The sequence below is a fragment of the Parus major genome, chromosome 1A, assembly GCF_001522545.3.
Source record: "Parus major isolate Abel chromosome 1A, Parus_major1.1, whole genome shotgun sequence".
Lineage (NCBI taxonomy): Eukaryota > Metazoa > Chordata > Aves > Passeriformes > Paridae > Parus > Parus major.
The window spans coordinates 28998919-29020690 of NC_031773.1; the positions used below are offsets into that span (position 1 = coordinate 28998919).

The 21772-nt window shown below is 41.9% G+C and overlaps 1 protein-coding gene across 3 annotated transcripts in view; it reads right to left on the reverse strand.

The window, feature by feature from the left end:
* SLC38A1 (solute carrier family 38 member 1) overlaps nucleotides 1-3633 on the reverse strand; it is a 42034-nt gene extending 38401 nt beyond the window's left edge. For 2 of the 3 annotated variants that reach the window (XR_001521714.3, XM_015628357.3), the window contains exon 1: nucleotides 3360-3633. The gene's annotated coding sequence lies outside the window, so the exon portion shown is untranslated. Of the gene's footprint in view, nucleotides 1-1915; nucleotides 1937-3359 lie in introns of those variants that run through there. The other variant, XM_033514308.1, reaches the window with a different exon arrangement.
* Between the last annotated feature and the right edge of the window lie 18139 nt (nucleotides 3634-21772).

Consider the following 21772-nt stretch of genomic DNA (forward strand, 5'->3'; position numbering starts at 1 on the left):
GAAATGTCATTGCCTCCAGCTCCTCAGCTCTGCCCCTCTGCAGCAGGCTGCAGCCACAGGAGCAGTGGAAGGAAGCGGCTTCACCCGGGCCCCAGCAGTGTCCCAGTTGGGCCCAGGAGCCACAGAGAACCATCAAGGTGCTGGCACACTCCTGTCCTGCCATCGGCAGCGGCACCAGGATGAGGGCAGCGCGGTGGCTGGAAGGCCTTCGAGCTGCCACAGCCATTTGCTTGGTGTCTGCAAGCCACCACCTCTCATCCCCAGGCTCCTCTCCCTCACAGCCCCCAGGGCAGGCAGGATGGAAACAGTTAAAAGATAAGATGGGGGGTGGGAAAACAAATGACAGAAGTCTTGGGAAGGAAGCTCAGAAAAGGGTGCTATAAAACAGAAGCGATGAGAACAAATGTGGATTGTCAGCCTTTCTCTTGGTAGTGCATGACCTCGTGCTACAACAGGAAAATGCTCCTGCTCTGCCCCATCACTCTCCACACTGCCCTTCCATGCTGCCATAAAGAAAGGGAAGACAGTCCCAAATTAAGTCTCGACAGGCTACTCAGCTGATCAAAGGCAGGCAACTAAGAAACCATAAAATCCCAGTCTGATTCACCAAGTGATTCATTACTTTAGGCAAAACACTTAAAGATGAGCCATAAAGGAAAATGGTTTTAAGTACATTTTTGTTTTGAGCCCTTCCCAGTCAATTTAGGAAAGGAATTTGGCAGAGGAATATAGTCACATTTTGTTCCTCATTATATTTTTTTGTGAAATCCTCTCGACAGTCTTGGTTTTCCCAAGAGATCCCGAAACGCACCGCCACAAATAAACGCACTCTTGTCTTCCACAGAAAGAGGAAATGCTGTATGAGTGGGGCTTTATGGGTCACTGCAACAAAACACACTATCCAGATGTATTTCTAAGGGTTAAACAGCAGCTCTGAAATTCCCATTTAAATAAGTTTTGTACTACAGAAGGAAAAATTCTTTGTATTAGTACATGTGTAACTCATGTCTCCTCTGCTTTGGTTTACAAGTAATTTCTCTGCCTCAGTTTTCTTGACTGTAAGAGACTCAAAATAATATTTACCTGATAAGCTTGGGCAAATATTGCAAGAGTTAACTGCAAAACATGAAAAATCTGCCATTTTTCCCAAGATCAGCTGCTGAAAGTTCTTGGATTGGATTAAGGTCACAGCAGTAAGTATCCATCAGAAAGAAAATTGAATTCAGGCTTGAAATATTTAAATATTTCCACAACATCCACTTGCCTTCACAATACAAACTTTTAAGTGATCGTTATTATCATGTTATTTGCTACGCAGATTCCAACAGAAATGAGCAAGATGCTAAAAGAGAGGGAAGAGCACAGGAGAAAAGAGAGTCCCATTTCTGCTCGGTCACCACTCTTACGCTGCTAAGAACAAGCTCCCAGAACAGCAAACACAGACAAAATGTAGGACAGAGACCCAGGAGGAGCAGCCTGCAAGCAGGAAGGCCGAGAGAGCACTGCCTTCCCTTCCATCCTTTAAAACCCTTGTAAAAAGCAGGATTTGGGCACGAAGGACAATTGATCCTCCACGTTTTACAGCATTCTGCAGAAAGCTTCAAACTCAGGGGACGGTCCTCTTCACAGGGGTATGTGCAGCTTGGTGCTCACTGCCAACAGCTGTCTCCCATGCTCACCCAGCCTGGGCAGCCCAGTTGGTCCAACTGCAGCACAAAGAGTCTCAAGCGACAAGACAGAGGATGCTGCAGAGTGCTTCAGTGAAGTGCTCTCTCTATGGTGCCTCTTAAAATAAAAAAAACCCCGACCTTCCGAAAAGGCAAAGTCAAATAGGAGTCATTCAGTATGACACCGAAGCAGATCCCATTTTAGTCAGTGAATTTCCACCGAGCTTCAGTAGAAGGCCTCTGCTTACCAGCAATATGGCAGTTTGGAGATTTCATGCAGGTTTTGCAAAGCGGATTTCAGCGCCATTTCAGAAGGGGCTCCTAGCCTGGAAAGGGCAGTTATTGATACCGATATCCTTCAGCAACAGATGGAATTTCCTTTTAGAGGCTTTTTAAACAAAGTTGGTCTTTTGGTAGCAAATGAAGTAAAATTTAGATGGAGGATGCTGTTTCTTTCTCCCCCTGTGGCTGTTTTTACTTCTGATCTACGAAGGTTAGACACATAATGTAGGGAATCTTTGTTTCGTACTGTTTTTTATTCCTGCAATATATTTTATCAACTAACACATATCTTTCTCTTAGAACAATGTCTATGTTATTTTGCCTTTCAAGCACAAGTAAAAGCCAAACAAACCTGAAGGTGAACAAAACACAGCACAGGTTCCTATTTATAATTTGGATTAGAGGGTGGTAGAAATGCCCCACAGCAGTCTGGGACTCTGAATAGCCTAAGGACACGAGGTGGCATAAGGAAACCAGAGCTTCTCCTTCTATAAAACCAGGGGTGCCAAATGCAAGGTCTATTTCAGTCCTTCCAATGTCACATGAACAAAGCACGTCTTCACGCACCTCACCGTCTCCTCTCTCCCAAGAAAACCGACACATCCTAGCTACAGGTTGCATTACCAACTCCGCAAAACAATGGAACGAGCCCCCTGCCACAAGAGCGAGCTGGGCGCACACACACGTGAGCCAATGCACCCCCGGGCATCCACTCGGGCCTCTTTTTGTTCTCGCCGTCGCTCACTGAAAGCGACCACCTCAGCTGTTACTATATATTTACGGGCACCACGCACACGCCTGCGCGCCCTGGGCCCAGCCTGCATTTTCCGAATACCGTGAAACTTGCCCTGACCCCATGGCAGTGCTGGGTTTAAGGCAAAGCCCGGAACGTTCCCCGGGCACGGCTGCACGGCGGCCGCGCACCCCGCGGGGGCTGCGGCACCCGCCACCCGCCCGTCATAAGGGGCAAACTCATTTATTATTGCTATTTATTATATTTCTCTGCCAGCGGAAGCCCGTAGCCGCAGACTGCCAGGTTTTTGTATTATTTCTGCGGGTTCAGTTTGTTTGTTTGTGGGTTTTTTTCCGTGGCCGCCTCAGCAGCATCGCCGCCCGCCGCCGGCGCGGCAGCGCGCCCCAGCCGCGGGGAGATGCCGCATGGCCTCCCCGTGCCCGCCGCCCCTCCGGGCTCCCCCCGCCCCGCACGGCTCGCTGCCTGCATTTTAGGGTTTGCACAGGGCAGCACCATGGCCGAGCACACACGTTTGGCCGGGGATGGGGGCAGGGTTGCGCAGACGGCGGGGACAAAGCGCGGGCGGCTCCGGGCTCCGGCCCGCGCTGCGCGGAGACAAAGGGTGCGCGGGGAGCCGCGGCCCCATCCCTCCGTCTGCATTCGCTGCTGCTGCCTACCTTCCCCAGGAGCCGCGGGGACCCTCTGAGAAGCGATCCACCTTTTCCGCCGGGATCCGGCTGGAGAACCCCGACAAATAATTACGCGGATAAAAATAAAATAAAATGTAATTAAAAAAGAAAATAAGAAAAAGAAAATAAGAAGAACGAGGGATGAAATTGAAGTGGCGAAACGAAAACGGCGAGAAAGATGTCCTTCCTCCTCCCGCCGCGCGTGTGTGCATGTGGAGGTGAGCGGGCTGGCGGGAGCGCGCGGGGCGCGCCGGCGCCGGGGCCGCGCCGCGCCGCCAGGTGCTGCGGGACCCGGAGACTCCGCGGGCCCCCCGACACGCCCAGATCCCCGGCCGCATGGACGTTCAACACCTTCTTTTTTATTATTATTATTTAAAAAAACAAAAAAAACCTAATTTTTTACTCTTTTTACAACAGACAATATTTTTTTCTCTCTTTTTTCACGCCACAGGAGAACCCCTCCTGGCAAGCAGGCTGGATTTTTGTAGCTTGAAATGGCTACGGAAGATCTGGCATTATTGTGTTAGCTGATTTCCTGTGTTGTCATCCTAAATGTATATGCTGAAAATGCTGCCATTTGTGCAAGGGGTCAGAGCGTTTCCTGCCGGGGCAAGACACCTTCCTCAAAATGAACGAGGAATTTGATGCACAGACGATTTGCTGCAGCTTTTTATTTCCATGTTAATATCTAGAAAGCATTGTATGAGTTTTTGGCTTGGAAAAAACTTTTCAAGAACTAACTTGAAGCAAGATGGTGTTGCAGCTGTCCTTGTCTCCCCCCTGCTACAGAACACATGACTTGCATGGGATATCACAAGGCAAAGAATGAAAGAGTGATGGAGCCTGTGGGTTTGGACACACTTTGCCTGACCACCCATGGAGGGTAATGGCTTCTGGGTAGCTTTCATGGCAGCTCTTTCAGAAGCTTCTTGAAGTGCTTGCTCTGGAATTTCCACTACTGGGTCTTCTAAATGACAGGCCAAAAAGGCAGATGACACACATGAAGAACTGTGGTTTTCAAATTACTGATTTTGCATATGCAAATTGGATTCCTGTTTTGGCGCTTTCACCACTTTTTTTTTTTTTTTTTTTTTTTTTTTTTTTTTTTTTTTTTTTTTTTCCAGTAGGGCAGTTTACAGAATCACAGAACAGTTTGGGTTGGAAGGACCTCTAAAGGTCATCTAGTCCAACTCCCAGCAATGAACAGGGACATCCTCAACTTCATCAAGTTGCTCAGAGCCCCATCCAGCCTGACTTTGCATGTTTTCAGGGATGGTGCATCCACTACCTCTCTGGGCAACCTCCTCCAGTGTTTCACCACCCTTTTTTTCATAATATCTAATCTAAATTGCTCCTACTTCAGTTTAGAACCATCACCCCTTGTCCTATTGCAGCAGGCCCTACTAATAAAGTTTGTCACTCTCTTTCTTATAGGCCCCCTTTAGGTACTGCAAGGCTGCAATAAGGTCTCCTTGGAGCCTTCTTTTCCCCAGGCTGAACTACACCGACTCTTTCAGCCTTTTCTCATAGGAGAGGTGCTCCATACACATGATCATCATCACGGCCCTACTGCACCAACAGCCCCGTGTGTCTCCTGTGCTGAGGACCTCAGAGTTCTCTGAATGTGAAGCACTGTGCAAACAGTAATTTAATTAACACCTATTGCACCCTGCTAGGACAAGAGCCATATCATCCCAGTATTGAGAGTGAAGCCTGAGGCAGAGCTGGCTGAACAGGGGCATTATGGCAAATCTTTCAGCCTTACTCATGTGATTTAACCTCTCACATCAGAATCATATGCAGCTCCAGAGAAATTTAAGATTGACAAAAGATGTGGGACTGGATTCCAAGCAGAGGCTTCACTCCCCACCCAGCCTTCAGTGCAAGGTACCATGTATGAAAGCAGAGGTGTTTGCAATCCACTCTGACTCAATTAGACTTCTATATGGTAAACTGAAAATCAATCTCTCCCCAAGATTACTGAATAAAAATGTGTGTTGTATAGTGCATGGGTTCAGGTGGTGTTGCCGAAGGGAATAAAAGCAAACTACTTTGTTTCTTTAAAATGAAACATGTATCAGGCCATCAGGTGAATGATCATTGATTTGATGTGTTCTGCTACCTCCTTTCCTTTTACAGTTGTAAACGCAGGCGGTTTGATTCTTACCTTGTCATGTGCATTCTTAGAATGGAGGTAATTATTTTTCATGGAATTCTGAAAAAATCTTTTTAATGTATCTTAACACAGCTCCACAAAAAATGATAGCATTTCTCAGAAATGGAAACTATTTTACTTTGCATCTTTACTTTGCATCCACTCTCCCTCTCAATGTCTCTCTGTCTTTTTACCACTGTTGGTTCTGTTTGCCTTGATACACTGTGCAACTTTGATGCTTGTGGCAAGCATCTTCTAGTTCAGGTTTTATGGTTTCTTGTGAGCTTTTATTCAACAGGTTTTCATGACAGTCACTCCTTACTGACTCTAATCACTCCTCCTGTGTCTTTCTCTTTATTCTTTTCACTCATTATCTCATTCCTGTTTCTGGTTTATACATATACACAGAGAATCCACAAAGATTCAGGAATTTACCGTAATTTTTTTCTTTCTGTTGCCCATCTTAAGCTATTATGAGGTGGGTATCCATCTCAAATCTCTTCTTGGAGATTGCCTTTCAGTGCACTTTTATCTAGTCAAAACGGATCCTATTTTCTTTCCTCTGAAATAACCCTAAGCCTTTCTCTGTTTGTGGTATCATCATTCTCATCCTGTTTTTGTTCAGACTTGCAACTTCCAAATATCCTTTAGATTATATTTTCCCTGCCTAAAATGAATCAACAGCCATGTTCATTTTCAGAACTACCCTCTGAAGTGCAATGTTCTTCCAGAGTCTGGAAAATTCCCTTCTGTACTGTTCTTCAAAAATTTATGCTTATTGACTAACTTACATTTACTAATGGAAACTGCTGGTATGCAACAAAATATATATCTACATAATAAAAGTGCACCTAAATCAAAAGACACCAAATACTTCTTTGGCTGACTAAATTATTGCACGTGTGAACATTTAGCAATTTTCTTAATGCAATTTCAGAATGCTGTTTGATTTGGCGTGCAGTTCATTGAAAGTGGGGCTTGTTTGGCTTCTTTGTTGTCTTTTGCTTCTAAATTGCAGCAAAGCCTACCAGACATTCCAGACACAATTCTTGCACCTGAAACAAAGCTGATGACAGAGCATCATTAAATTTGTATGATTATCCTTACAACTATTTTACCCTCAGGCAAATATTTGGCTACAGCCCAGGGGAATGGAGTTGTTGGAGTTAGAGGTGGCTGTGCCTGGGGCAGAGGAATTCAAGGCTGATGTGATGAGCCTGACAGGTGGAGCTGGAGGTGCTTACAGAGTTCTCTTCACCTCTATTTTAGTAAATCCATCATTGTCATGCTTGAACTTATGTGTTAGTGCTTGTGTGAAAGAGAGGAAAATAAAAGAGAACAGATCAGAAGTGTAAAGCCAGCTGAAGGAGAAAATCCTGTGTTTTTCAGAGAAGGTGCTTGCTGCCAGAAAGTGACCTTGAATGTCTTTGAAGTCTCTGTGACTGGTGTTCAAGAACAGCGATCAAGCAAAGGGTGTAAGCAATGGTTATTTTTGCACCTCAGTACTAGCTCTAAATCAAGGTGGACAAAATTTCACATGGAATTTAGTGACCTTTTTTTTTTTCCTTCACTGTTTCTTTTTTTTTTTTTTTTTTTTTTTTTTTTTTTTTTTTTTGAGGAATTTATGTCCGTTTGCTGCAGATAACCAACAGGTTTGGAAACACGGCATCTTAGCCATGGGGCTGCTCACAGGAGGGGGCAGTACTGGTCCTCTTAAAGGAACTAGACAGGGAGATTCTTTTCCCACCAAGGCTTCACAGAGTCTGTGGGCTCAAAAAGTCTTGGAGAAGTGCTGCAAGGACAAACAAAATACTGGTACCTATTTGGGCTGGGTGTGGTTCAAGCCCAAACACACCTTGGGGCTTTCTGAGGTGGGTGAAGTCTTTCAGGGTGGAACAGCAAGCTATTGACTGCACAGTACAAATTTATTCCTGGAAATAAAGTAAATGTTTCAACAAATATCTATGGATTCTCTAGTCTGCCATGCCAGGATTTGCTAGCAAACCAAAAAAAAAAGGTTTTGTGGATATCCATCATTATGTTAAAAGCTTTCTGGTGCTAGCAGTGTCCTGACACTGTGACATTAGCAGAGGAGGATATTTTGCCTAGCAGCTGAGCAAGGCAGAACATCATAACTACGATGCATAATGTACGATCTGCACATGACTGGTCTTGCGTGATACTCTGAAAAGAACTGCCCACACCTGTCACAGATTTCATGAACACTGATAGCATCAATTGTGTTTAAACGTGTTCAGCTGCCTCCAACTCTGCATGTCGAGACAATCAGTTTTGCAGGGCTGTGAAATCTTGCATGCATGTCTGTAATGCTGTGACCGTGAGATGTTATCCCTCGTTGGCTTCCTGGCCAAAGGATGGTATACAACAGATGATGAGTAATCCTGGTTCAATAGGAGTTGTCCTCTGCTCTTCCTCTTTAGATTCAGGAATTCACGCAACGAACCAGGTAGTTGTGCCTTTTCTCCTTAACTCCTGATCATCTGCTCTAACTCTTTTCTTTGGTCAGAACAAGCGTTTTACTGGGATACAAAGTTTTCAAACTTCTTGCATGAGGCTAAGAAAATAGCAGTGGCTAAAATAAAATAGATTTACAAATATGATATATGCCTGAAGTGATAGTAAAAGTTTCATTTAAACACATTTTAAAAGTAGGTGTAACAAAATGCTCTTTTATTTACTTTCCTTTAAGGTGTTGCTTCCTGACATCAGTTTATAGCACTATAGACCAGTTTATATGGTCTGAGTAGAACATAAAACTTTGATCTTTTTGAAAGGAGTAAATTCAGACTTAGTGGTGACCAGAATGCTGAGTTGTGTTACAACATAAAGATGAGATCCTTTTTTTCCCCAGAAAATAATGGGTTTTGCCATTCCATTTGTATAGAGTAACTTCAAGGGCTTGCTTAGCATTTTGAGGGATAATACCTCTGGTGTCATGTTGTCAGAAACCACCCTGGCAAATTGCAACTCGTAATCCCAGCATATACTATTGATATTATATATTGATAGCATAGCTATTGAGAATAGGATGTGTCTAGAAAAGTGAGATAATTGATAACTGTTGTGAATTAAATTATACTAAAAATACTTAGTTATGTATTGTATTAAATTATACCAAATATAAGTAATTTAATCTAGGAGTGGCCTGCTAGTGCAGATCCCAGTAATTGAATTCTCTTCAGTTAAAGAAGATGGATGGATGGATGGATGGATGGATGGATAGATAGATAGATAGATAGATGAAAGAAAAAAAAAGAAAATTCAGAATTTAGGTGCCAAATATATATCTAAATCCCTAACATTAATTAAAAGCTTGTGAAGTTGATGACTGTATCTCACTGCTACTTAAATCCATGGGCATTGAGGGAAATCAGTATCTTTAGAAAGCAGAGTGGTTGTTTACCTGACTATGTGTGAAATTAGAAGCTGACTTGTAAGTATCCTGGTTGTACATACTGATCTTAGTGTAACCCTGCAATAATATGATCTGCTAGCCTCATGGTATCATGGAACATCATGAAATGGGAGAATTTTGAAAAAAAGGATGAATTTTAAATTTTTTTACAATTTCCATCTTAATAAGATGACATAAGATTTTCAAGATGGTGGAAAAATAATGAATTCTTTAAATCACCACAGTAAACAAACAAAAAATAAAGCTTTCTTTACACACAAGAAATTCAGACTCAGGGAGGTTAAAATTAAGCCCATTAAGAACTTCCTGATGGCCAATATTTTTTAGAAGAATAAACCAAAATAAAGCTATTGATGTGCCTGTGGACATTTCAGGAAGTGTGGCTAAAATCTGACAGAAATAATCTGTTTTTTAAAAATCTGATGTTGTTAACACATCTGTAAGACCAGACAGATGCCTCATGTGCTACCCAGGACCCATCCCATACTTCTTCTGGTATTTACATTAGCTTTTGCAATTCTGTAAATACAAACAAATTCAATATTAATTAAACATAAATCAGTGAAAGCAGAATTTATCTCATCATTTAGAAGGCTTTGGGTATTGTATATTCCATGCAAGTCCTAGGTTGTGACAGTGCTATAGGCCAAGGCTCTGTGCACAGCATTCAGTGGTTATTAGATGTGCATGTTTTAATTACATGTTTTTGGAGGAGTAGTTTCATAGAAAAACCATTAAACTAATAAAATTAAACACACTGGAATTTCATGTTATAAATATAGCAAGACTTCCTGATCTGCTCAAAACAGGGAAGTTTCAAGCCCTGCTGGTGTGGCTGCTTCCCCTGAGCCTCCCATGCAGCAGGGAGATGGTCAACACCAGCTGTGCCTCACAAACAGGCAATTGAGCTCAGGCTGCAGATGAGGAGAAAAGGCAAGTAACACACAAAAACGTCAAAGTATGCAGCTCTGTTAGCAGTCGTGCTTAAACACATTCTGAGGTACCTGTGTGGTAACCTATTTGTCTCTCTGGTTTTGGGCTTCGTGTAGCAGCTGTCATTACGGTAATGAAGTGATTAGATCTGCTCTGTTGCCTAATTACAGGACTAGAAATGGCATGCGCTCCTGCAATCTAGTTAAGTACTCTATATCTGAATCCTCTGATTTCAAGGATAGTGTTTGGGAAATTATCTTTAGAGCACATAATTTATTTTTTTTTAAGTGCACTTGATTGAAGTAAGGAGTCTATCATATTGTAGAATTATTGATTACATTAAGTACTTTGAACTTACGCAGTGTTTTTCATCTCAGCATCTCTTAAAATTTTGCTACAAGGGGCAAGTATTATTAGTCCCATTGCAAATTGAAAACTTGGGGGAAAAAAGGAGAAAACATTATTTATTTAGGATTCCTGCCAAATGTTAAAGCAAGACTAGTTAGTTCAAGACTAGATACCCTTTTCTTTAATATCCTCGAGAGGATGGTACAAGCAAGAGACCTTTTGTCACATTTCTTTTGAATGAAAGGATCTTCCATGCAGGTCCTGGTGCTATAGGTTCTGGGTACAAAATGAGACTGCTCACAGTCTGCGGCTAGATACAGCACACTGCACCTTTTATTTCCCAGAGTGGTCCCCCACTCTTTGTACAATTCTATATAGTCATATTAATGATGAAGAGAGAAGACTTCACATGTCTGCCTTAATTACTGATATTTACCTCTGTAGAGATAGGACTGCCTTCATGCCAGCTCCTGACATCTTTGGAGATGGAAAACTAAACCTGTTCCTTACCAGCATCTGTTTTATTGCCCTCCAGCAGCTGTGTATTTGCCCACCTAAAATGCATTTCAACACTGTGGGCTTAAATCCCTCTCCTGTCTGGCCTTACAACCCTTAATGTCCTATCTGGGACAGTTGGTGTGATCAGAAGTTGAACATCTGAGTGAAGACTACCTGCCTTGTCCTGCAGCCTCTTCCGACAAATGTGTGCTAGCAGAAGGTGCAGCTCACTTAGCAAGGCATACAACTGCATGTGTACCCTCTTACAGAAACAAGAGGATCATTATCAGTGGAACATACACTACTCAAGCATTGGCAGAGGCTCTTCACACTGGAAAAGAGATTCAGTAGTTTTGATTCCCACTGCTTTCACTCATCCACAGTGAAACAGGTCCCTCCTGTTTCACCATCTGTCTCATGTTGCTTAGCCAGAAGGTGAAGAAAACAGGTAACGGTAACTTTTTAACAAGAGGGTGTCAGAGGTAAAGTGCAATAAAATTTCAAAGACTGATGTAAAAGTTTAAATGCTGGTTTAAAAGAATGTATCCTGAGGAAACTGATAGTAGAAAAAGTTCTTAGAAGATCGGAATGCAACAAATGCTTTGCCACTGCATCTGGTATATAAAGCTCTAAGTAACTAGAAGACAAAAGATATATTACAATATGAAGGATATATAAATTTAAATTATTATTTTATAGCTAAAATTTAGAGATATCTAATGTGTAATTTATATTAGCTGATGCTATTATAGCTCTTATAGCATTTAATATATAGCATTTAATCTTATAGCTCTTTAATGCATTTGAAAAAAATGTTCCTTAGAACAGGTTTAGAACTTGTATTTCGTGCAGGAGTTTGACCGTAGTTTGCTAAGTATACCTGGTCCAAAATGGCCTTTTGGAAATGCTGTCTTCATAAAGCCTTGGCAGAAAGCCATAGCCTGACCCTGCAATTTTATACATTCAGGTACAGAAGTCACATTGGAAATATTGTTATGGACTAGTGTACAAAGCCCAATGCATTTTTAGTATTGCCATCATGGCTTAATGCAGATGTAAAAGGAAGGCATAACTGCATTTTGCAAATGTGTTCTGAAATATTCATGCTCATCACAAATGCTACCTGGTTCAGGTTGTGGATGCTTTTCTAGAAGATTGTAGTCCAAAACTGCTGTTCTCACAAAGAGTTGTGGTGCCAGTTTTGCAGGGTCCATCTCCCCTCTGCATGTACAGGGGGGCTGTGAGAAGTGGCCTCTTTAGGCAGTCCCAGTGTTAGGGCTGGCCAGAAGCTTCTTGAAGACAGTGAAGGCAGGGAGATGCACAAAACAAACGCTGTACTGAAGCACTTTCTGAAATTTGGTCCATAATGGGGAGTCCAGGATGTAACGGTGTAAATAATTTCTCAGAAGTTACAAGGGCCCAGGGGCAAGGAGCAGCCTGTGCAGGATCATGCCTCCCTACTGGGTTGTATTGCAGAGCCAACTCATTTCCTTTCAGCCAGGCTGGAGCACACATCCTGGTTAGGAACAACATCATCCAAAGCCTTGAGTTCAGATCTGTTCTTGCAAAGGCAGAAATGGGCAGGTGGTGCACAGGCAGCTTTGCTTCCCTGAAGCCTGAGCTAGCATTTTTAACTCATGAGAATTGTCTGCAGCAACTTATCTGGGACCTGACTTCTCACTGGAACAGTTTGTATAAGAGATGTTTAATCCCACCTCTTCATGTCCCCTTCCCAGACTGGGTGCTCAGGAGTCCCCTCTGCCCTGCTGTTTCCCTTCCCCAGAGCGGGACCCTCCTGGGCCCCAGGCAGCCTCAGTGGGGGCACGCCGTGGCAGGAGCAGCACTGGGGTGCTTGGGATCAGAGCAGGGGCACTGTGCTGTCAGACCTGCTGGGGGCTGCCTCGTAACACAGGGGAGTGTGCTGCTGATGCTGACCTTAGGTAAGACTTAGAAAGGATGCTCTCTGTGCTGACCTGGAGCTCATTCCAGCTCCCTGTGGTAGTGACCGCAGCCCTACAGGAGCTACACAGCTCTCTGGGTTACAAAACTATTTTTTCCTGCATTCCAGGTAAATAGCACTTTTTCTGCAATTTTCCTTGGGTTGTGTGCTTTTTGTTTTTGCACTAAAGTCTGTGGCTTAGTGCAAAGCTGAGAGTTGGGAAAATCTGGGTGCCAAGTGGCAGATTTGAGACAGAAAAAAGTCACCAAGCTCAGCCACAGACTCTTCTCCTCTCTTCTTGGTTGAGACAGGACAAATCCAGTCCCACAACTCTCCCCGCCAAGTCACCTCATGCTTGAAGGATGCCTGGCATAAGAAATGTCAAGATTTTGATTATGGTTGTAAGAAACCCGAATCAGGACCTTAAATGAAAAAGTGATTGGACTTTGGGGCATGCCCACTGCCACAAACAAAACCAGCAGCTGTAGTACAAAACCTGTACTACAGGGAACCAGGAAACTAAAAATACAGTGTATCAGGACTTGATTCACATGCATAATTCTGTTTGAAAATGTTTTGGGTTTAACCAGGGGAGTGACTGATTGTTAATTGCTGAGAACCTCACCCTGTGCTCAGTAAATATTCTGCAAGCAGAGAGGCAGTGTCCGTGAATGATCAAGAAGCTCTCAAAGCTTACAGCACTATGCAGTTATTACAGTCTGAGCATTTTTTAAGCACAGCAAATATTTGCTTTCAATTTCACGGCTAGCTGTTGCTGGCAACACACACGGCCTCTATGGGCACAAGCACTCATTGGCTCCTTGTTTGCCTTTTGGTTTTCCGTCAGGAGCAGGGTTTGGTGCCAACGTGTAGTATTACAAATATAAAATTATTTACTTTTCTCTGACGTTCATCTAGTTTGAAATGGCTACTGATGCTTTTCATTTAATTTCTCAAGTGGATTAAACAAACATTTAATTTCTCATGTGGATTAAACAAACACGTGCCACTCACAACAAACACTGCTGCTCATGACTCATTAAGTTGTGCTTCCTAACCAGGTAATCAATTGCCTGAAAATGTTGCGACAACAGAGTTGATGACCTGTGTAATGTGAAAACGAGGGTAACACAACCAAAGGCCGCCTTCTTCAGGCCTTTTGCACACAACAGTGCTGCGTTGGGACTTCTAAAACTGGAGGGATTTTTTTTCTCATCATTTTAATCTCATGCTTGGGAAATTTTTGGATTGAAATTTATGGTTTTCCCCCTGCCCTTTTCCTTACTCTGTCTCCCTTTATTTAAGCTAACTCGTGTCAAAAATAACATTATGTCACATTACATAATGAGAAAAGTGGAGCACCAATGTCATTAATTAGGGACGGACAAATGTTGGAGTCCATCGTTGCAAGGGGTTGGCAAGGGGCTTTGTCCCAGACACTGAGAAGAGAAAAATCTCCTTTAGTTGCAGTGAGCAAAAGCTCACCCACAATGCCCCCTGAAAAGTTATGTGTAAACAGTACTCGGAAGTTCTATAGTTTCTCTGTTACTATTGGTTAACTGTTGCTGAATTATTTTACATATTCCTAATCCCCAGTTTTTATTGGACCCTTTCCCTGAAACTCCACCCTCAACCCACTTTATATCATTATTTCCCTACCCTGGACCCCGGCCTTTTTAGTGAATCCTATCCTGTGTACGGATATTGTTTATTAAAGCTTTTATTTTTGGGTTCATCCCTCATTTATTCATCACCCTCTTGAGGACCTCTCACCAAGGATCCCGAGGCAACAGCCAGCCAGACCTGGCGTGGTACAGACAAAACTTTCCAATACCTCCAGTCCCTATCTCTTTGCTAATTAAAAGACCACACTGCCAGCTTACCTGCATTGCTCTATATGCTGATCCAGATCTCATCCCAGTATGCCCTGTGGGCACAGGGACAGTATGCAAACCCTGTACCTTCCCTCAGCTTTGTGATAATATGCAAAATCAAGGTGGTCTATCTGGCACTGTTTGAGTATGGGTACTTATTTTTGTGCTCTCAGAGTTTTGGAGTCCTCATTGTACATTTGAAGAATGAAATGAAATGAAATTTTAAAAAATAGCTATTTTTACAATTTTTTAAATATAACTTTATATATATATATATATATATATAATTATTTCTATATATATTTATAAATAGCATCTAGTGTTGAACTGCTCTTGGAAAATATTTGTCTACTGACAAAAGTGACTGCCATCCCCCTGCATTTATCCAGTCTAAAAATACTGTGTCATACAGAATTCACTCATATTTCATTTGTGGGTCTATAATTTTCTCTAAGAATTTATTTCTTGCTCTGGAAGTGTTTATTTTCTCCTATGCCAGTGACGCTAGTGCTTGAAGTGTTTATATCGTTGTCATGCTGCTGCAGTAAAACTTGCCCTTGTTTTTCTACTCATCTGGATTATTCTGTGTTAGCACATCATGAGAGAAGGCAACAAACCAGGACACAATTCATGGAGCACCAGCACACTCTGGCAAGAAGAGGTTTGTACACTGAGAAAGGCAAACTTTTGAGCACACATGGCCATCTCTGGGTAAGATGTAGAAACAGACTTGGAAGCTTGGCAGTAGAGGGAAGCTGCTCTAAGCCAAATTGGGCGTGTGTAAATTTGGCCACCCAGCAGAAAAGGTAGCTGGTACTTGCTCAGCAAAACAGGGAGATTTGATAAGTTTATCCCTTGAAGTGTGGGGAAGGGTAATGTATCATCTGCCCAATGTGAGAATGGGAAAGGAGCAGTCAGTGATGTGCAGTGAAAGTTACCTTCTTAGCAAACTTTGGTTTTCTGCTTCTATTTCAGATCTATACAAGGGCCTGTGCTCATGCAAGCTTTTTTTTATTTCTAATTCTTTTTAATTACACCAATTCATCTAATAAAACATGCATTCCCTACTTACAAAACCTCTTTTGTTTATTTCTTAGGCCTTTTGGCTACAATGGTGCTACAGCTTTTGATACAAATATGTGTTGAATACAACTTATTTTGATATATATGTCAGCATGTTCTCATCTTTCATTTTACATGATACGAAGGACACAATATGTTCTTGTGAAAAAGTTTATGAAGGGAAATCACAAAACTAAATTTGATTCCTATGATTTTAAAATGGACTTTTCTGAGAATATGTGTTCCTCTGCTACACTGCAGTTTTCCCACAGTCCTGTTTACTATGTACGGAAGATTTCAATGTTACTTCTTTGACATCTAAATTGAACAGTCTTCAGTTTATTTCTGTTTCCCCTGTATTTGGTTTTGGATATATAGATTTGTCTCTTTTCTGTTCCGGGAGATAGGTATGTACCTTGCAGACAAGTAGGAAGTGATTTATCTTTGATAGAAATACGTTATGACATATAATGCTCTTATTGCTCTATCATGCTGTTATTCTCGGATGTGCTTTCCTTGCAGAACTGTTTTCTGTGTTAAAGAAATGAACAGCTGAAATTTTGATAATCCTAAGATAAATCTGAATCAAACTCATAAATCTAAATATAAAACTAATAGCAAGATGTGATCAGAGTTTGCATATATCAGCTTCATTTGCAAAATCAAATCCTGACAGGAAATGGAAAACAAGAAAATCATCCTCAAGTGGATCCAAATAACCTCCAAATTTGAGTGTTTATCTTTTGTTCATTCGGTCCTCTTTAAGGATTAATACAATACATCAGGATAGAGCTTCCTATGCAGGAAAGTTAAGAGACAGAAAATAATGTTAAAAGGTCTTGTATTACATCAGAATGGAAAAAAAATTGTAAAAAGAGGAGAATGAGAAGCAAATTTGAAGGAAATAGTTGCTTTTTCGTAACTTTGCTACTTAGCAGCAGCAGGCAGGAATTTTCCTAATTTTCTCTGCAGTATCAGACAGTAAGCAGTGAGCAGGGTGGTCACACAGCACAGCAAAGCCATCTCAGCAGCCACCTTCTGTTGGCTGTCTGCATCTGCCCAATTCTCCCACTGAGAAGTCTCCATCCAAAAGTGGCCATGGCTTCCCTGAAACACCTTGAGGTCCATTAGCTGAGAAGTTCCTCGAAGCATTTACTGTGAAAGGACATCTGTGAGAAATCCCTTGACTGGTGCAGCTGAAGAAATGTCTGGGAATATTTGTAAGAGCCCATTAAGCTGAAAAATGTGGTGTGTTCAAAGGCCAAATGCCTGGAAAATGCACCCCAATGGCACAGTTTGTTTTTGCCATGCTTGGTCTTCCTGGCCATGCTGACACCCTGCCCTCTCTTATGGGTGCCATGTCTGATGCTGTGAAACACATGCACATAGTTCAGCCTGGAAAATATCATGAGAAGAGTTTTGGTAGGGATTCAGCAGAGTTTGTAATAGGATTAGGTATCCACAGCAAGCCCAGAAACTGGGGTAACTCTTATCATGCTGCAGGGTTTCTCCCTGTCACCTTTCTCAGAATATGTCCCAGATACTTGCTTGTTTCAGTGCAAAGTTTGAGCTACAATTTCTTTCTTCAGTTTCCAAATTAATTCTGCATAGGAGGTCTTGAGAAAAAAAACCAACTTGTTTTTGGCTTGAGTCCAAAACTACTTTAAAATAATCATTAGTTAGTGAGACGGTTCCAGCTACTTAAAGCATATACTTAATTTGGGTTCCCAGAGCCCCAGGCACTGTGCAGGGAAGACCAAACTTTGCCTTTAAGTTCAGGCAAGGCTGGAGCAAGTGCTGCCCCTGTCCTCCAGCAGCATCACTGGACTTGGAGTACAGCTGCTTATGTTCCCGCAATAATGATAGTATGTAATAATGATAATTATGTAATAATTATTATGTAATAGTGATAATTATGTAATAATGATGCTGTCAGGTTTGAAGATGGTTTCAATAATTTCCAGGCACTCTTTTGTGTAGAAAATTTGGTTAGATGAGAAGTAAAGACCTTCACTGGATTTTGGAGGGGATTTGCAGCTCTCTTTCTGTTTGTGCCTCAATTAATCCTTGTTAACTTTGTGGTTGGTTTAAGAAAAGTGAAGGCAAATGTGTGACAGCTAGTACCAATACCACATGAGACCACCATTGTTAAGACTATAAATCTCTTCAAAGCAAAGAATTTATCCATTTTTGTGTCTTCCAGATAAGCGAACAATTTGGAAACAGCAGAGTGATTCAAATAAATTATTCAAAAATTAAACTTCTTGCAATTTCTGTGTTGCTATGGACTTTAAAATAATTCACCCCTGTCATCTGCCTTTGGTGCAGCCAACTATAAAGAAAAACGAAAACGGCCTCACATTCCATTAACATACTTCTTCACCTTGTTATTCTTTTCAATAGGCAAAGTTATCCTTCCTCAAAACACAGGCATAGTTCAGGCCCTCTATTTTGTTCCACAAAGGCTGTTTGTAAATCCCCAAGAGCAAAGATAATTTCCTATGAGTCAAGGCAAATTCCTCCCTTCAAATGTGAGTATCCCCGTCAATCTTGTGACCAGAAAAAATTACCTACTCTCATTTCCTTCCTATTTGGTTCCTGGAAAATTGCATCATTCCTACCATTGAAAAACAAATAAATTTCAGGAAGTGGAGTTTCTAACTCAAGGCCAGAACCTTGTTTGTGACTTTGCAATTTTTATGAGATCCTTGTGATTCAAGATATTGTAATTGACTGTGAGTAGAGAAGCCTGCAGCGTCACTGGTATGTTTTGGTACAGGGTGACAATCCTAGGATTCCTCAGATACATGGATCAGGCTCACTATTTCCCTAGGGAAAATACATTTTATGCTTGTAGCACCAAAACCCATCAGTATAAAAGCTTTATAGAAAGCAAGAGAGCCCTTTTCTGGAGAGAGGCACACACATGCCTGTGCAATTTCTCTGTAGCTGCTTAGGAGAAGGAGGAACACTCTGCCATAAGGCTGCTGTGGGGCAGTACCAGCCCTTGCTGCCCAGCACATCCTGGCTGCCCTGGGAGACCTGGCTGTGCCAGGAACCAGTGTTCCTTTGTTTTCCAGGATTGGTTTCCTCATTGGCACCTTGAAAACTGGGAGAGGAAAAGGTTTATGTGTCTTTGTCTAAAAGTTAGAAATTAGTAAAATCTGAAAAAAATTAGTCATCTCTTTGTGGCGTATCTGTGAGTTATCCACTCTAAGAATCCATTTTTAAATGGTGGTGTGATTTTAAATGGTGATGGACCTCCATGCTACTCCAATAAGCTACCTCCTTCATTTCACTGAGCATATAAATACTGGTAATTGCTCACAGTCAGCAGGAAAGGTTCTGGCTTACAGTGATTTACTTTATTGCTTATGTTAATGTGCCTGGGGGATAGAAGATAGCCTTGTGGGCACTAAGTAACAACAGTTAAGTAATGACTCCGGTTGCCCTTGGAGACTGTCAACACATACAGTTTTCTCCACTATTTTTTTCACATGATTTCAAAATAATTCCAAATGATTATGAATACTTATTAATTGAGCTGCTTTACAGGCTGGCATGGCTAATGTTTAGTTTTTCACACTTTCTTTTATATCTACCTTACCCAGGATTATTTCCACAAAGTTCATTTCCCCTTTCTGTTCAGGGAAGGCAAGGACACAAACAAATAACCACGAAATCACTTTGGGATTTCTGATGTTTTGCACAGGCGTTCCTCTCATCTCCCTTTCTATTTGCTAGTGAGTCTGCTTTCTCCCCACTGTTATGAAATCATTGTCCCTTTCTGTTCCTCTACAGGCCTCTTTTCTCTGCTGTGTTTCTTCTGGCTGCTTTCCTCCCCTGTGATTTGTGCTTCAGTGACTCTCACTGCCAACTCCAAATATGCAGTTGTCTACATTTTCACTCCTGCTTGTGGGAGCCCTCAGTGACACTGGCCTGATTGTGAACATGCTGGTGAGGGTGAGAAGACCTGAGGGACCATCAGACCCCACTGTGATGGGTACTTGGCCACCAGTGGTGGCTCCTTTCCCTGGGTAGGATAACTGGCTGCTAGCAGCTCTCATTCCCGCCCTCCAACCACCATGATCAAGCAGCCCTTCTGCTAGCACACATTTGAGTTTTTGTCTTGGACACCTTTCTCTTTTGGGCAGCAGGGAGCTCAGTGGCCTGACCACCTCTTTGCCCCTACATCTGCCAGCTTTCCACATCTTCCAGCTCCCTGGAAGGCTGCAGGGAAATTGGACTCATGGCTAAAAACAACACTGGCTAATGAAAAAAAGCCCAAACTGTGATGACTGGCATGCCAGATGAGTGTGCAGGGCAGCAGGTAGGCATGGCCAAGCTGCAGCAGCAGGACGCAGAGAAAGCTTTGTCCAGTTACATTTTCAGTTATGCTCTCCAGTGCCAAAGGCAATCCATAGTTTAGTAACATTAATGTATCAGTTGGCTTTCATAGTCATTACCATGATATTGCAATATTTCTCACTGTTTCTTTACCACTGAGTCTTTCAAGTATTGTTCCTCTTTTATACTTTTATAAAACATGGCTGTCAATTTGGGTGGAAAGGACCTATGTACTTCTACTTGGAAATCTGTTCATCTTTACAGTCTATGAAAAGATGGGAAGACACAAAGCAAATGAAAAGTAAAGACATTTATTTGTGAGAAGAAAATAAGTGCCAAGAGTTTGTAAAACCTTGGAAAAATTAGAGAAGTGAATTAGCGGTCTTAGGTGTCTGTATTGGAGAGGGAAGGGAAAGCTACAATACATTATTCTGCAGAAGAATGAGAGAAATGAAATCAGGAAAGCAGGAAAAGATTCTGCAGAGGAACTTCTGCAGTTTAGAGGAACTCCTTTTTAGAGGAAGTTCTGTAGTTTATCTCTGTGTTATTGAGCTATGTATAATAACTCATTGTGCACAGACAGGGAAAGCAACATTCCAGTAACTTCAGCAGGGAAAAGTCTGAATCACATGGGCAGCTTGACTCAGATAACAGCAGAACAGACAGAAACAAAATAAACTGTAAAAGTAATTTAGATTCCATGTAGTTAATTTACTCAGTATTTATAAAAATAAGAAGACAATAAAAGTAGTTACTCTAAGTGGTTATTGATGCCTTTTTCAGATGGATTTAATGTTTCTATAATGATTCTGGATGACAAAGATTGTGTCTGATTCTTTCCTACACTTACCCATATTCAAGTAAGAAAGGAAATACTTCAGAGACTGAGTTTTGGTGAAGCTGCTGCTAGAAAATGCAAATATGAAGACTGATGTTCCCTGCCAAGCTAAAATTTGCAGGGGAGGACAGCTGGATATTCTAGTAGTTAGCCATGCTCAGACATAATAACTGTCATAGGACTTCTCTCCTGGGACTTGGAGATAAGCAGTGTGTTGATCCAAGATACTGATTGTTTAAATGTGTTGAGAAATTTAACCACAAGATGGAAACTGGCTCTGTTAAGTGTGAGAGTAGTGAAGTGCTGCATTTGACTTACCACAAAGGGTGGAAATTTGTGGCAGCAAGAAAACAAAAACATTTGTTTTATGTTAAATTACAAACTTGATTTTGGAATACAGTGTGACCCGGAGGGTGACATGGCCTTTATTTACTTTGGTAGTTTATAGGAACTTACTGCAGTGCTTAGGATTTGGTCTTGGGGAGAAAAAAACCTGCTGCACTTAGGTCTCATAATCAATTCAGTGTTCACATTAACTGTGTAAGATCTGAAGGGATGTGAAATGAAGCATATGTGAAATGAATGCTCTCATGGAGGAAATGAAGATTAGAAGCCAGCTCGCAGTGGCAGTTAGAGTACAGGCTTCCATAGCACAATGTGTGAGAGGAATTTGAGGATCATGGACCTTTCTGGGACTGAGAAAAGAATGTAGGTGTGGAAATCAGCATTGTTTGAAATCACCCCTCTGGGGTGAGAGGGCTAGGCATGACCTTGAGGCAGGACAGACTTGGCAAGGCCAGGGTGGAAGAAAGAAGCAAATTTCAGGGGAACTAGAAGAAAGTAAAGGTGCCATCTGTTTCCTGAACAGACCTCAAGACATTCACAAAGCTCAGCATTGTGAATAAGCTTAAAGTGACAACCCTCTTTTGGAGCTTAGACTTTGTGGCAGGTACAGTGGCTCAAAGCATGGG